The following is a 14,605-nucleotide window of genomic DNA, read 5'->3' as shown; positions in this document are numbered from 1 at the left end:
CTTTCCTTCACCATGCTGAAAAGTGCTGTCTCGCGGTCCGATCCAATCGATGCAACCATTACATGGTCTTACAAAGATACAGGACTAGATATGCCAGGATCCCGCCATCAATGTTGGAGTTCCGTTCCTCCAAGGCAGAGGGGCGATGAAACATTGCAGTACAGACACTCATGGTTTGGATGTAAAGTCTCAAAGGCACCAGGATTTCTTTACTGTCTTAAGCCTACCTTGAGGAGTTCCGGCGTGTTCAAGAAAGGAAGAGGAGGCCGCAGTGGTGGTGGGGAAGGGTCAGGGCTTCTGGGCTGTTGTGGGTGGGTACAGAATCATTGAAGGAGGACATAAGTTCAAGAATGAACTTCAGGGGGGACTGTGGTGGAGATTTGGGCTCTGAAGGTGATGGACTTTATTAGTAATGTTACTTGCAGTGACTTTTCAATGACTATAGTTTGAGAACCCTAGTTTGGAATCAACAGAGACATCTTGCCCTGCTGTGGAATGTTATCTGGAGTGGCTATCTGACCATTTGATAGTACAGTGTCACTTCAAAGGAGGTGGGAGGTGTGAAGGGAACAGGAATAACCTGGTCAGGATATGGTAGCTGGTAAGAGAGCCCCCCACCCCCATTGACTCAATGTAGCAGTTTTGGCATATGGAAGGAAGGGGGGGTTTACAAGTGTATATATTGCAGCACAGATCACTGCCCATTCTCTTGTGCGGACGGTCTAGATGAAGGATGGTTATGTAAGACTTCTCTATCCAATGTATCTCTATTATCTTCTGTCTCTTTTCTTTCCTGTAAGCTTTTCTATCGTAGGATTTGGCCTTAATACCTTATTAATCTCTTGATAGCATGGGTATGACCATTATGGCAATATTTATTATCATTGGTAACATTGTTGTTTTTAAGGTTGTATCATTTATGTTATAGTTGCTAATCTCATATTAACACAAGTTTCTTTTCTGTACAATAGTAAGTTTAAATAAATTAGATTGTAACCCTTTTCGAACAGATATCATTCGTCCTTAATTTCATGGGTGGATTCATATATAGATAAAAGGTTTTAATCACTTATGTATCATTAAATAAGTGAGGTATGTATAAAGGTAGCCATGTCACACATGCCATGATTATATGTGGAATTGCACCCCAAAATACATTTTGCTGCTTCTCTTGAGTACGGGGATACCACGTGTGGGACTTTTTGGGAGCCTAGCCGTGTACGGGGCCCCAAAAACCAAGCACTGCCTTTCAGGATTTCTAAGGGCGTAAATTTTTGATTTCACTCCTCACTACCTATCACAGTTTTGAAGGCCATGAAATGCCAAGATGGCACCCCCCCCCCAAATGACCCCATTTTGGAAAGTAGACACCCCAAGCTATTTTCTGAGAGGCATGTTGAGTCCATGGAATATTTTATATTTTGCGGGAAAATTACAAACTTTTTTTTTTTTTTAACAAAGTTGTCACTAAATGATATATTGCTCACACATGCCATGGGCATATGTGGAATTACACCCCAAAATAAATTCGGCTGCTTCTCCTGAGTACAGGCATACCACATGTGTGGGACTCTTTGGGAGCCTAGCCACTTACGGGGCCACTGTCCTGGCATTTTATGCACAACATTTAAAAGCTTATGTCACACATCACCCACTCTTCTAACCACTTGAAGACAAAGCCCTTTCTGACACTTTTTTGTTTACATGAAAAAATATTTTTTTTTGCAAGAAAATTACTTTGTACCCCCAAACATTATATATTTTTTTAAAGCAAAGGCCCTACAGATTAAAATGTTGGGTGTTTAATTTTTTTTTCCACGCAGTATTTGCGCAGCGATTTTTCAAACACTTTTTTTTGGAAAAAACACACTTTTTTAATTTTAATGCACTAAAACACACTATATTGCCCAAATGTTTGATGTAATAAAAAAGATGATCTTAGGCCGAGTACATGGATACCAAACACGACAAAAATTGCGCACAAACATGCATCAGCGACAAACTACATACATTTTTAAGAGCCTTTACAGGTTACCACTTTAGATTTACAGAGGAGGTCTACTGCTAAAATGACTGCCCTCGATCTGACCTTCGCGGTGATACCGCACATGCATGGTGCAATTGCTGTTTACATATGACGCCAGACCGACGCTTGCGTTCGCCTTTATGCGAAAGCAGGGGGGGACAGGGGTGCTTTTTTTTTTAAATTTTTTTTTGCTTTTTGATCTTATTTTTAAACAGTTCCTTTCTTTTTTTATCATTTTTATTGTTATCTCAGGGAATGTAAATATCCCCTATGATTGCAATAGGTAGTGACAGTTATGCCCCGTACACACGGTCGGACTTTGTTCGGACATTCCGACAACAAAATCCTAGGATTTTTTCAGACGGATGTTGGCTCAAACTTATCTTGCATACACATGGTCACACAAAGTTGTCGGAAAATCCGATCGTTCTAAACGCGGTGACGTAAAACACGTACGTCGGGACTATAAACGGGGCAGTGGCCAATAGCTTTCATCTCTTTATTTATTCTGAGCATGCGTGGCACTTTGTCCGTCAGATTTGTGTACACACGATCAGAATTTCCGACAACGGATTTTGTTGTCAGAAAATTTTATAGCCTGCTCTCAAACTTTGTGTGTCAGAAAATCCGATGGAAAATGTGTGATGGAGCCTACACACGGTCGGAATTTCCGACAACAAGGTCCTATCACACATTTTCCGTTGGAAAATCTGACCGTGTGTACGGGGCAGTACTCTTTTTTGAAAAAATTGGGGTCTATTAGACCCTAGATCTCTCCTCTGCCCTCAAAGCATCTTACCATACCAAGATCGGTGTGATAACATGCTTTCCCAATTTCCCAATGGCGCTGTTTACATCCGGCGAAATCTAAGTCATGAAATGCTCGTAGCTTCCAGTTTCTTAGGCCATAGAGATGATTGGAGCCATTCTGTTCTCCGATCAGCTCGATGGTCAGCTTATGGAACCACCGGCTGCATTCTCAGGTTCCCTGTTGGGACAGGAGAGCCAGAGAAAACCATTAAAGACGGTGGGATGGGGGGGCATTGTAAAAGCAGTCTAGAGGCTAATTAGCCACTAGGATTGCTTTTACATGAAAGCTGACCGCTGGCTGAAAAGAATGATACCAAGATGATACCTAAACCCACAGGCATCATTCTGGTATAACCACTCGAAGTCCAGCAACATACCAGTACGTTGCTGGTCCTTGTTGGTCATATATTGTAATTTTTTTTTCATGCAGCCTCTGGGCTGAACAAAAAAAAGAGATTGATCGGTGGGTATGCCCACCATTAGAATAGCTCCCTTTATCCACCCACTTCTAATGATGGGCATACATGCACCATTTTGTTTTTAACTGTGGTGGTGAAATCACCTCCTACTTCGCTGGAGTCACGGCTTTATGTATCGTGGGAGCAAACGCTGTTGCTGTCAAGATAAATAAATCAGTGCTGTAGCTGAATGGCCTAAAAAATATATGCCGAAGCATGGGGGCATCCGCCCCAAAAGTTAGGAGCAAATCGCTCTTCCACCCCTGCTGCCCCCATGCTTCAGCATATATACTCTTTTTTTTAACTGTGGTGGTGAAATCACCTCCTACAGCCCTGGAGTCATGGCTTTATCTATCGTGGGAGCAAACACTGTTGCTGTCAAGATAAAAAAAATCCATGCTGCAGCTGAATAGCGTACCTGCTAAGCTAATGATGGTTAACAATAAAACAAACATTACAGTATAACATACCATACCTGCAAAACAAATACAATAAAACATAGTAAAAATAAAACCAAGAGAGAACGATAGATATAGAATAATAGTGAGTGAACAGTAGAGTGTTAAGTAGAAAGCGAACATAAGTGAGAGAACAATAGAGAGAGAGAGAAGAAAAATACAACCACAACTATTTTTGGCTTTTTTTTTTTTTTTTTTGTGTGTTTTTGTGTGTGTGTGTTTTTTTTTTCACTTTTTTCACTTTTATAAAAACTGTAAAAACAACTATAAACTGAACGTTGCAGATTAGGGTCTCTCAAAATGTGATGGCTATCACATCTTTCGAGACCCTGTGTACGTGTGCCTATGACTGTGGTGCTGTACCCTACGCTAATACTCAACTAGGGTGTGATAGCGTTTGAAACAGTCACAAATGCAAAGACCAGGTTGTTCAGGACAGGAGGGACAATGAAAGTGGGTGTCACGCCTAAATCCGCGCTTTCTACAGACACAACATCTTCTCTGGGGGTTTTCTTTGGGTAGGGGTACCAGGGAGGACATGCGGAAAATGCCCTAAATGCAGCTGGCTTACTGCATTTGCATTGGGAAGTTGGGCCAGAGCACCATCTGGAAACAGAAGGGCTCTGATGATCTCTTCCTGGAATTTAAGGAAGGATCCAGTTCGTCCCGAAGCTCTGTATAGCACATGAGTGTTCATCAAAGCCAATTGAAAAAAGTGTACAGACACTTTTTTATACCAGCGTCTGGCCTTACGGGCAATTAGGTACGGCGCCAACAACTGGTCGTTGAGGTCCACCCCTCCCATATTGAGGTTATATGCGTGGACACAGAGGGGTTTTCCCACAACACCAGTCGCCGTAGTAATCGTGTCTGCGCGAAGGGAGGAAAGAACGAAAACATTCTTGTTATCCCTCCACTTCACAGCGAGCAAATTATTACATCTCAAGCAGGCTCTCTCCCCAGCCTAAGATGGGAATCTACAAACGTTTGGGGAAAGCCTTGGCGATTAGATCGCACGGTGCCACATGTGCCAGTTTGATGATCAAACAAGTGACTAAAAAGTGGAACGCTTGTGTAATAATTATCCACATACAAGTGGTACCCCTTTCCAAATAAGGGTGACACCAAGTCCCACACAATCTTACCAGCGCTCCCTATGTAGGCAGGGCAGTTCTCTAGCTCTACGTAACCATCTCTTCCCTTGTAAACCATAAAACTACATGTATAGCTTGTGGCCCTGTCACAGAGCCTATACATCTTGACCCTGTATCTGGCACGCTTGCTGGGAAGATGCTGTTTGAATGGCAAGTGGCCAGAAAACTTAATCAGGGACTCATCAATCAGACAACTTGATGGGGAGTGAACAAAAACGTTGGTTGAAGTGGTTTACAATGGGTCCAAATTTGTAGAGCCGATCAAATTCAGGGTCACCCCGAGGACAACAGAGTTCATTGTCACTGAAGTGCATGAACCGCAAGATCTGTTCATATCGTGTCCTGGTCATGGAGGCAGAGAACACGGCGTATGGTGAATTGGGTCAGTGGACCAATATGATGGCAACTCACTCTTTTTAGTTACACCCATGAGGAGGGAGAGGACCAGGAAGGTCTTAAATTCGGAGACCGTAATTGGTCTCCAATCTCTGGCAAGGGTCAGCTGGGGATTAGCGGCAAATTGCTTTCGTCCACAATAGATCTATAGAGATCTTCGGTGAAAAACAGCGAATAAAAATCAAGTGATGTAAAATCAACTGTTTCCACCTGAATGCTGGGTTGGCCAGTGAATGGGGGAAGTATGGGTGCTGCATAAGTGGTGGAATTCAAATTACGATTGGCGAATGCAGCAGGAAGGGCACTATGGGCTTGACGGGCCTGTCTTTGTCTTCTTCTTGGTGGCAGCAGGACACTACTCATGCTTGCCACCTCGCCAGCTTGAACTGCACTTATGGGACTCGTCATGTCACAAAGTGTTACTGCAGTGCTGGATGTACGACCAGGATGTACTAGGCCGCTGGTGCTTGCCAGTTCACCAGAAGAAATAGCGGCACTAGTACTGGCTCTCTGCTCCATACGAGGGACCTACGGTTCTTGCACCTCAACAACAGCAGAAGAAGATCGGGGTCTGGTATGCCTGACCTTGGCAAGGACCACAACTCCGTCATCAGAGCTATCTGTCAGGGTGCCGCTGACGTCTACAGGATCGTATTGTGAGCCTGAATCTGACAGATGAGTGACTTCCTTTTCACTATCTGTCATGCTCAGAAACGTGTAGGCCTCTTCACTACTGTACCTTCGATTTGACATTTTGGTCTCTAAATTTACTGGTACAGTAGTGAGACTTACAGGTAAAAAAGCTCCTGACTGTTAGTGACTGATTCAAACGCTACCAAAAAAACTGTTAGCATTCGTAGGGATCGGGCCTGACTCTGCGAACGCTGCAGTTATGTGTGTTGTGTTTTGTAAGTGACAGTGATCGGTTGATACTGCACTTGGGTGGGCTGGACTGGGTTAGGCGGAGGGGCTAAATGCAGGTGCTAGCAGGTATCTGGGCTGATTCCGCTAACACTGCGTTTTTGGGAACCCTAAACTGTTGGGGACACTAATATAGTTCTGATCAGATCAGATATCGATCTGTTTAGACACTATACTACTAAGGGAGGCATATGGTGCGTGCGTGGGTGTTAGCGGTACTGGCACTGATCTGACGCTGCCTAGGGCGACACAGACCCTATCTGCCACTAAAACCTAACTTTCATCACCCGCCAGGTGATCAGGGGGTTAAACTTTTATTGGATAAAATACGGCAGGTGCCCTGACGCTATAAAAATAAATCTAGCTAAACTGTGTCACCCGTGACACTTATACTGTGATCACAGGTGACGGGGTAATCAAGGGGTTAAACCTTTATTGGGGGGGTTGGGGGGGTCCCTAGACCTATCTGGGCCTAAGACTAATTACCCTAAAACTGATTAGTGTCACTAATAACACTAGTACAGCGATCAAAAAAAAATCTCATTGCTGTACTGGGTGACACAGTGACAAGTGGTGATCGGGGGGTGATCGGGGGTGAATTATGTGCCTACATGACCTGGTGTCAGTGTAGTGTTGTGCAACTCACTTTTCTGATGCTCTCTCCTCTTGGTCTGGAACAGAAAAGATCGACACGAGGGAGATGACATCACTTCCCCTGTCAGTGTTTACAGATACACAGACAGGGGAAGGATATCATTCATCAGGAGCGATCACCAGGTCCAGGCCAGATTTCATTGTCCTTGGCCTGGGGATTGATTGGTTCCGGATCGAATCCAATAGTCACGGTGGGGGGACACGTGCTTCCTAGCCGGCCACGCGCCAGACGTAGCATAATGGCGATTCGCCTGCCTGTGCCATTCTGCCGCAGTATAACTGCAGCGGCTGGTCTGGAACAGGTTAAGGAGACTCATTTTTGCTTCTGTTCCAACTAGGCTTGCCACCTCATCCCTTTAAACCCGAACACATATGAATTACACAGGTTCTAAGACTAATTTAGTGCAGATAAGGCACCAAGTGAGTTTTTTTCTTTTTTTTTTCAATATCTGCAGAGAACAGAGTATCTTCATGCCTAACACATAGTAATGTTAGCATCTAATGTTTCACAAGTACTTTTTTGTGGTTTAATAAACAAAATACTTGTAAAGGAAATTTGTAAGTTCTGTATATAATTGTATTGCATTTTGTATGTATTGCACACTGCCCTCACTGTGCACACGGCACTAATAATGTTTTCAGTACATGTTTTCATTCTTTTGAGTCCTGATGGAAAAAGGCGGGAAAATCCCCAGGAGTCGCACAGGAAGTGACATCAACCTGATGGAGAAAGGGTGGAAAATCCCCAGGAGGCACACAGGAAGTGACCTCAAACTTCCCTATATAAGCCCAGCCCAGACACTGCCAAATTACTGGATTATCTTCAGTCCCTCCTTGTTCTTGTGCTAGTGTGTGATCTGTCTGAACCTGTTGTGACCTGGAAACCTGTTTGACTACTCTTGATTGCTGCTTGCCTTTGAGCTCGGATTTGTACCTTAACCATTCTACTTCTTTGCCCCTTTTGTACAAACTGCCAGATTGGAACCGACCCCAGCTTGGATCTCGACCATTCTTTTAACCCTTTTATGCTTCGTTGCACAGGACTTGACCTTGGCTCAGATCCCGGACTAAGGCTTGCACGGTGCTCCGCACCCTTGGCACCCCTGCCACACAGTTTCCCCACCAAGTCTCTGTCTCCATCTCCAGAGGCTTTAAGGACCCGAGGTGCAAGGTAGGCCTCCCCACTACTTCAGTCTCACATCCAATACGTGGCCCTCGTGACAACTACTGTATATGGTGTTAAACTGGCAGTAACGCACGCAAAACGATATGGCGTTAAACTGGCAGTAACGCACACAGAAGTAAATGGCATTAAACTGGCAGTAACTCAATCAAATAGACAGTGTTAAACCATGTTAAACCATCACTACACTATTATGCTATCTGTACTGTCCCTACTCTAGCTATACACTAATGTCAAGATTACTGACACGGTCTCACTACGCTACACTGAAACTACAGTATATAAGCTGTCCCTACTCCACACTAATGTATGTATGTATGTATGAATGACACGGTCTCATTACACTACAGTGGAAAAATAGGAACCCTAGAACAGGGAACCTATGTACCCCCCAGTACAGTGGGACTTTTTAGGCGAACAGAACGATTACGTTTTATAATAAAACTCTTATTTATTTTGTTAGAAAAAAAGAAGCATAAAAACAAGACAGACTAGACATAAATCTGTACAAAAGTGCCTATACAGTAAATTTTCTTTCGTATTGAACATTATATACTTTTATCCATGAATACATATTTCTCTAAGGCCTATAGAGAAATACGAAAGAAAATTTACTGTATAGGCACTTTTGTACAGATTTATGTCTAGTCTGTCTTGTTTTTATGCTTCTTTTTTTTTAACAAAATAAATAAGAGTTTTATTATAAAACGTAATCGTTCTGTTCGCCTAAAAAGTCCCACTGTACTGGGGGGTACATAGGTTCCCTATTCTAGGGTTCCTATTTTTCCATATTAATTGGGGATGTTGGCAACACATTGAAGGTGATGTAATTTCCCTTCTGTGGTTCATTATACTATATATACATTACACTACAGTGAAACTATCCGAGTTGTCCCTACTCTAGCTGCACACTATGCAAAGCTGAATGATGGTCCTCCTCACTACGCTCACACTATCCCTAGACTGACACTAAACTAATATTGTACACTGACAATTGAAGCAAAATAGCACAGTATAGCACACTATAATGCACTGCTATAATGCAATGCACTGTTCAGCGCTGCAATGCATTGTGGTCAGTTCGGGGGGGCGAACAAATGGTCAAACAACCCGTTTGTTCAGCTGTTTGCCAAACAACGATCGGACCAAACAGTTCGCCCATCCCTAGTCACCATTATGGTATTTGTAAATTGAAATCATATCCCCTCTCAAGCGTCTCTTCTCCAGAGAGAATAAGTTCAGTGCTCTCAACCTTTCTTCATAACTAATGTCCTCCAGACCCTTTTTTAGCTTTGTTTCCCTTCTTTGTACTTGCTCCATTTCCAGTACATCCTTCCTGAGGACTGGTGCCCAGAACTGCACAGAATACTCCAGGTGTGGCCGGGCCAGAGTCTTGTAGAGTGGGAGAATTATTGCTTTATCCCTGGAGTTAATCCCTTTTTTACTGCATGCCAATATTCTGTTTGCTTTGTTAGCAGCAGCTTGGCATTGCATGCCATTGCTGAGCCTATCTACTAGCATTTTTCAGGTCCTTTTTCATCATAGATTCCCCAGATGTTCTCCCCCTAGTGTATAGATTGCATTCATATTTTTGCCACCCAAATGCATTTTAAATTCTTCTACATTAAACCTCATTTGCCATGTAGTTGCCCACCCCTTTAATTTGTTCGGATCTTCTTGCCCGTGGAGACGTTATTGCCCTGCTTAGCTTAGTATCGTCTGCAAATCCAGAGATTGAACTGTTTATCCCATCCTCCAGGTCATTTATGAACAAATTAACCACTTAGCAACCGGCCCATAGCCGAATGACGGCTATAGGGTGGTTTCTTAACTCTGGGAGGGCATACTATGACGTCCTCCCAGAATACTGACGCCGGTTCCTCCCTCTCCTCTGTGTACCGATCGGTACAGAGGGGGAGGAATCAGATGGCAGCAGCGCTGTGGGCTGGATCTGCAGTGCCCACAGCGCTGCTCTGTGACAAATGCAGTCACATCCGGCCATCCATCCATCCATGCTCAGCCATCCCTCCATGCTCAGCAATACTCTGCACTACTCTGCAATGCCCCGCAATACTCTGCAATACTCTGCAATACTCTGCAATACTCCGCAATACCCTGCAATACCCTGCTATACCCTGCAATACCCTGCCATACTCTGGAATACCCTGCCATACTCTGTAATACCTTGCAATACCCTGCCATACCCTGCCATACTTTGCAATACCCAGCCATAATCTGCCATACTTTGCAATACCCAGCCATACTCTGCCATACTCTGCAATACCCAGCCATACTCTGCAATACTCGGTGATACCCAGCCATACTCTGCAATACCCAGCCATACTCTGCCATACCCAGCCATACTCTGCAATACTTGGTGATACCCAGCCATACTCTGCAATACTCAGTGATACCCAGCCATACCCTGCAATACCCTGCCATACTCAGCCATACCCAGCCATGCGCAGCCATGCTCAGCCATACTCAGCCATGCTCAGCCATACTCGGCTGTACTCGGTCTCTGTATGTGGCCAGGCTGTGGAAGTCTCACACATGTGATATCGCCGTACTCAGGAAGAGTAGGAGAATCTATTTTGGGGTGTCATTTTTGGTATGTACATGCTATGTGTTAGAAATATTGTATAAATGGACAACTTTGTGTTAAAAAAATGCGTTATAACCACTTCCCACCCGCCGGCCGTTATACAACGTCCTTGACTTTGTGCGGGGATATCTGAATGATGCCTGCAGCTACAGGCATCATTCAGATATCAGCTTTTTCAGCTGGCGATTCCCTACACCATACGAACAATCATAGCGGCTGTTCCACTGCTTGATCATTCTTACGGGAGGTGAGAGGGGACAACCCCCTCCCACTACGATCGAAGCTAGGATCATTTTTTTTTATTATTTCAGGCTTCCCAGCCTAGAGGTGAGATGTGGGGTCTTATTGACCCCATATCTCACTGTAAAGAGGATCTGTCATGCCATATTCCTATACATTAACATTAGGTAAACATTCCTTGTAATAGGAATAAAAGCGATCAAAAAATTTATTTTTTTGAAAAAAGCATCAAACTAAAATAAATAAAGTAAAATGAACAATAAAAAAAAAACATTTTAAAGCACCCCTGTCCCCGTGTGCTCGCATGCAGAAGCAAAGGTATACGTAAGTCCCGCCCACAAATGAAAACGGTGTTCAAACCACACATGTGAGATATCGCTGTGATCGGTAGAGCGAGAGCAATGATTTTGGCCCTAGACTTCCTCTGTAACTCAAAACATGTAACCAGTAAAAAATGGGGATTTTTAAGTAGCGAAGTTTGGTGCCATTCCACGAGCATGTGCAATTTTGAAGGGTGACATGTTAGGTATCTATTTACTAGGCATAACTTCATCTTTCACTTTATGCAAAAACATTGGGCTAACGTTACTGTTTTGTTTTTTTTAAAGCACAAAACTGTTTTTTTTTAAAAAAAACACGTTTGAGAAATTGCTGCGCAAATACCATGCAAGATAAAAAGTTGCAACGACCGCCATTGTATTCTCTAGGATCTTTGCTAAAAAAACATATATAATGTTTTGGGGTTCTATGTAATTCTAGCAAATAAATTATGATTTGTACATGTAGGAGAGAAATGTCAGAATTGGCCTGGGTACTCCAGAACGCCTGAAGGTGTTCCGTGCATGTTGGGCCTCTGTATGTGGCCATGCTGTGTAAAAGTCTCACACAATTTGTGGTATGCATATGCTGTGTGTGAGAAATAACCTGCTAATATGACAATTTTGTGAAAACAAAATAAAAAAAAATCTTGATTTTGCAAAGAATTGTGGGAAAAAATGACAACTTCAAAAAACTCATCATGCATCTTTCTAAATACCTTGGATGTCTTCTTTCCAAAAAGGGGTCATTTGGGGGGTATTTGTACTTTTCTGGCATGTTAGGATCTCAAGAAATTAGATAGGCCGTCAGTACTTCAGGTATGATCAATTTTTAGATATTGCCACTATAGCTTTTGGACTTTATAACTTTCACAAAGACCAAATAATATACACTGATTTGGGTTAGTTTTACCAAAGATATTTAGCGGTATAAATTTTGGCCAAAATATATGAAGAAAAATTACTAATTTGCTAAATTTTATAACAGAAACAGAAACTAAGAAAAATGCATTTTTTTACAGAATTTTTGGTCTTTTTTCTTTTATAGCGCAAAAAACAAAGAACCCAGCTGTGATTAAATACCACCAAAAGAAAGCTCTATTTGTGTGAAAAAAAGGACAAAAATTTCATATAGGTACAGTGTTGCATGACTGAGTAATTGTCATTCAAAATGTGAGAGCACTGAAAGCTGAAAATTGGTCTGGTTATTAAGGGGGTTTAAGTGCCCAGTGGTTAAATAGGACTGGTCCCAGCACAGAACCCTGTGGGACCCCACTACCCACCCCTGACCATTCTGAGTATTCCCCATTTATCACCACCCTCTGAACTCGCCCTTGTAGCCAATTATCAATCCATGTACTCACCCTATGGTCCATGCCAACGGACCTTATTTTGTACAGTAAACATTTATGGGGAACTGTGTCAAATGCTTTTGAAAAATCCAAATACTGTATACAAGTGTAGGTGCAATGAACTGAAAAAAGTAGCAAAAAACAACCCTAACCCATAGACTGGTATATAGAAAGGAAGGAGCCAAGTATGTATCTTAAAAGAAAACATTAAAACATTAAAAAATTTTTAAAAAACATCTCAGAATATAAATACATTCAGAGGCAAATACACGAAAAAGCTACAATGGTGGATATATATAGTACAGTGTAAAAACCGTGTATATACAGGAAAAAGTCCAAAGGTCCAGGACCAGGACAGTAAGTCCACACATAGGGAAGCCTTCAATGGGAACTGAAACCGGGTTCCAAATCCTGAGGAGAAGCACAAAGAAAGAGAGGCGCCTCTGGGTGTAGACTTAAAACAATTTTATTCGTACATAAAACTTGTGTCAATCACACTCACATTTGGGAGGTCATCAAAAAGCATGAAAGTGTGGGATATCCATCATGAGGGGGTCATCAGGTCGGTCAAGGAACTCCTGCCAGCTTGCTAGTGATGTCATTTCTCCTCGCCCACTATCCACCTGCGCTCTGAGCCTCGTTCTGGTTCCTTGTCACCGTGGCTGGCTCCAACATCACAGCGGTGCTTCTCCACACACAGGCAGAGCAGCAAGCAGGCAGGAGTTCCTTGACCGGCCTAGAAGGTTAATAGATTGGTTTGGCAAGAACGAATCTTCATTAATCCATGCTGATTACTGCTAATGATATAATTTCCATGACTAAAATCTTGTATATTGTTCCTTATCATCTCCTCCAAGAGCTTGCATACCATTGATGCTAGGCTAACTGGTCTGTAATTCCCAGGGCCCTTTTTAAATATTGGTGCTACATTGGCTTTTCTACAATCCGCTGGTACCATTCCAGGAACAATGGTCTGGCAATTATTTGACTGAGTTCCCTAAGTACCCTCAGGTGCAAGCCATCCGGTCCCAGTGATTTATTAATGTTAAGTTTCCCAGATCTAATTATAATTCTGTCCTCTGTTAGCCATGAGAGTGCTTCCCCTATTTTCAAACCGATCCTACGAGGACAAACAAAGCCATAATATTTTTTCTTAAGCAATCCAAATGATGGGAAAAAGTAAAGTAGCTTTTTTGGTATTATTCACAGGACCCGAGTCAGTTGTTTGGGTGTCAAAGTATACTGTAGGCGGGTGGATTACATTCACCTTTTCAGGGCACACTGTACATAATTTTAAAAGTCGAACTGCCCAGTGGATTTGGGTTATTTGTCAGGTCTTTGACCTCAGCATGGACAGAGAATAAGTAGTTTTGCCTCAACAGCTCTAAGTCACCACCTGGTCTAATTTTCATACAATGTTTTGACACATCCGATTGCTTTGCTGTCCTTTCAGGACTTAGCCTTGTGATAAACAGGTGATACACGAAAAATTAGAATATCGTGCAAAAGTTCATTTATTTCACTAATGCAACTTAAATATTGCACCTTTTCACAATATTCGAATTTTCTGAGATTGTGGATTTGGGGTTTTCATGAGCTGTAAGCCATAATCATCACAATTATGACAAATCACAGCTTGAACTATCTTGCTTTGCATGTAATGAGTCTGTCTCATATATTAGTTTCACCTTTTAAGTTGCATTAGTGAAATAAATGAACTTTTGCATGGTATTCTAATTTTTCGAGTATCACCTGTAGTTCCTGGATGCAGTAGCCCACCACATGAGTACATGAGGTTATTTCTATAATGTCCTCTCATGTGCTGTCCTAGAAGATGAAATGAGAAAACTAGAGTTAGTTACCTGATAACTCCATTTCCATTAATCTTCCAGGACAGCATGGACTCCTGCCTTATAGTCTGTGTTGTATTGGTTTATTATGGTATTATGTTATTCCATTAGTTGCCTTCAATTCTGAGGACACTAGATGAATGTGCTCTTTTTATTTGATTGTGGATGATGTGTTTCCTGT

This window comes from Aquarana catesbeiana, linkage group LG08 (genome assembly GCF_042186555.1).
Source record: "Aquarana catesbeiana isolate 2022-GZ linkage group LG08, ASM4218655v1, whole genome shotgun sequence".
In the NCBI taxonomy this organism is placed as follows: Eukaryota; Metazoa; Chordata; class Amphibia; order Anura; family Ranidae; genus Aquarana; species Aquarana catesbeiana.
This window is presented reverse-complemented; position numbering follows the sequence as displayed.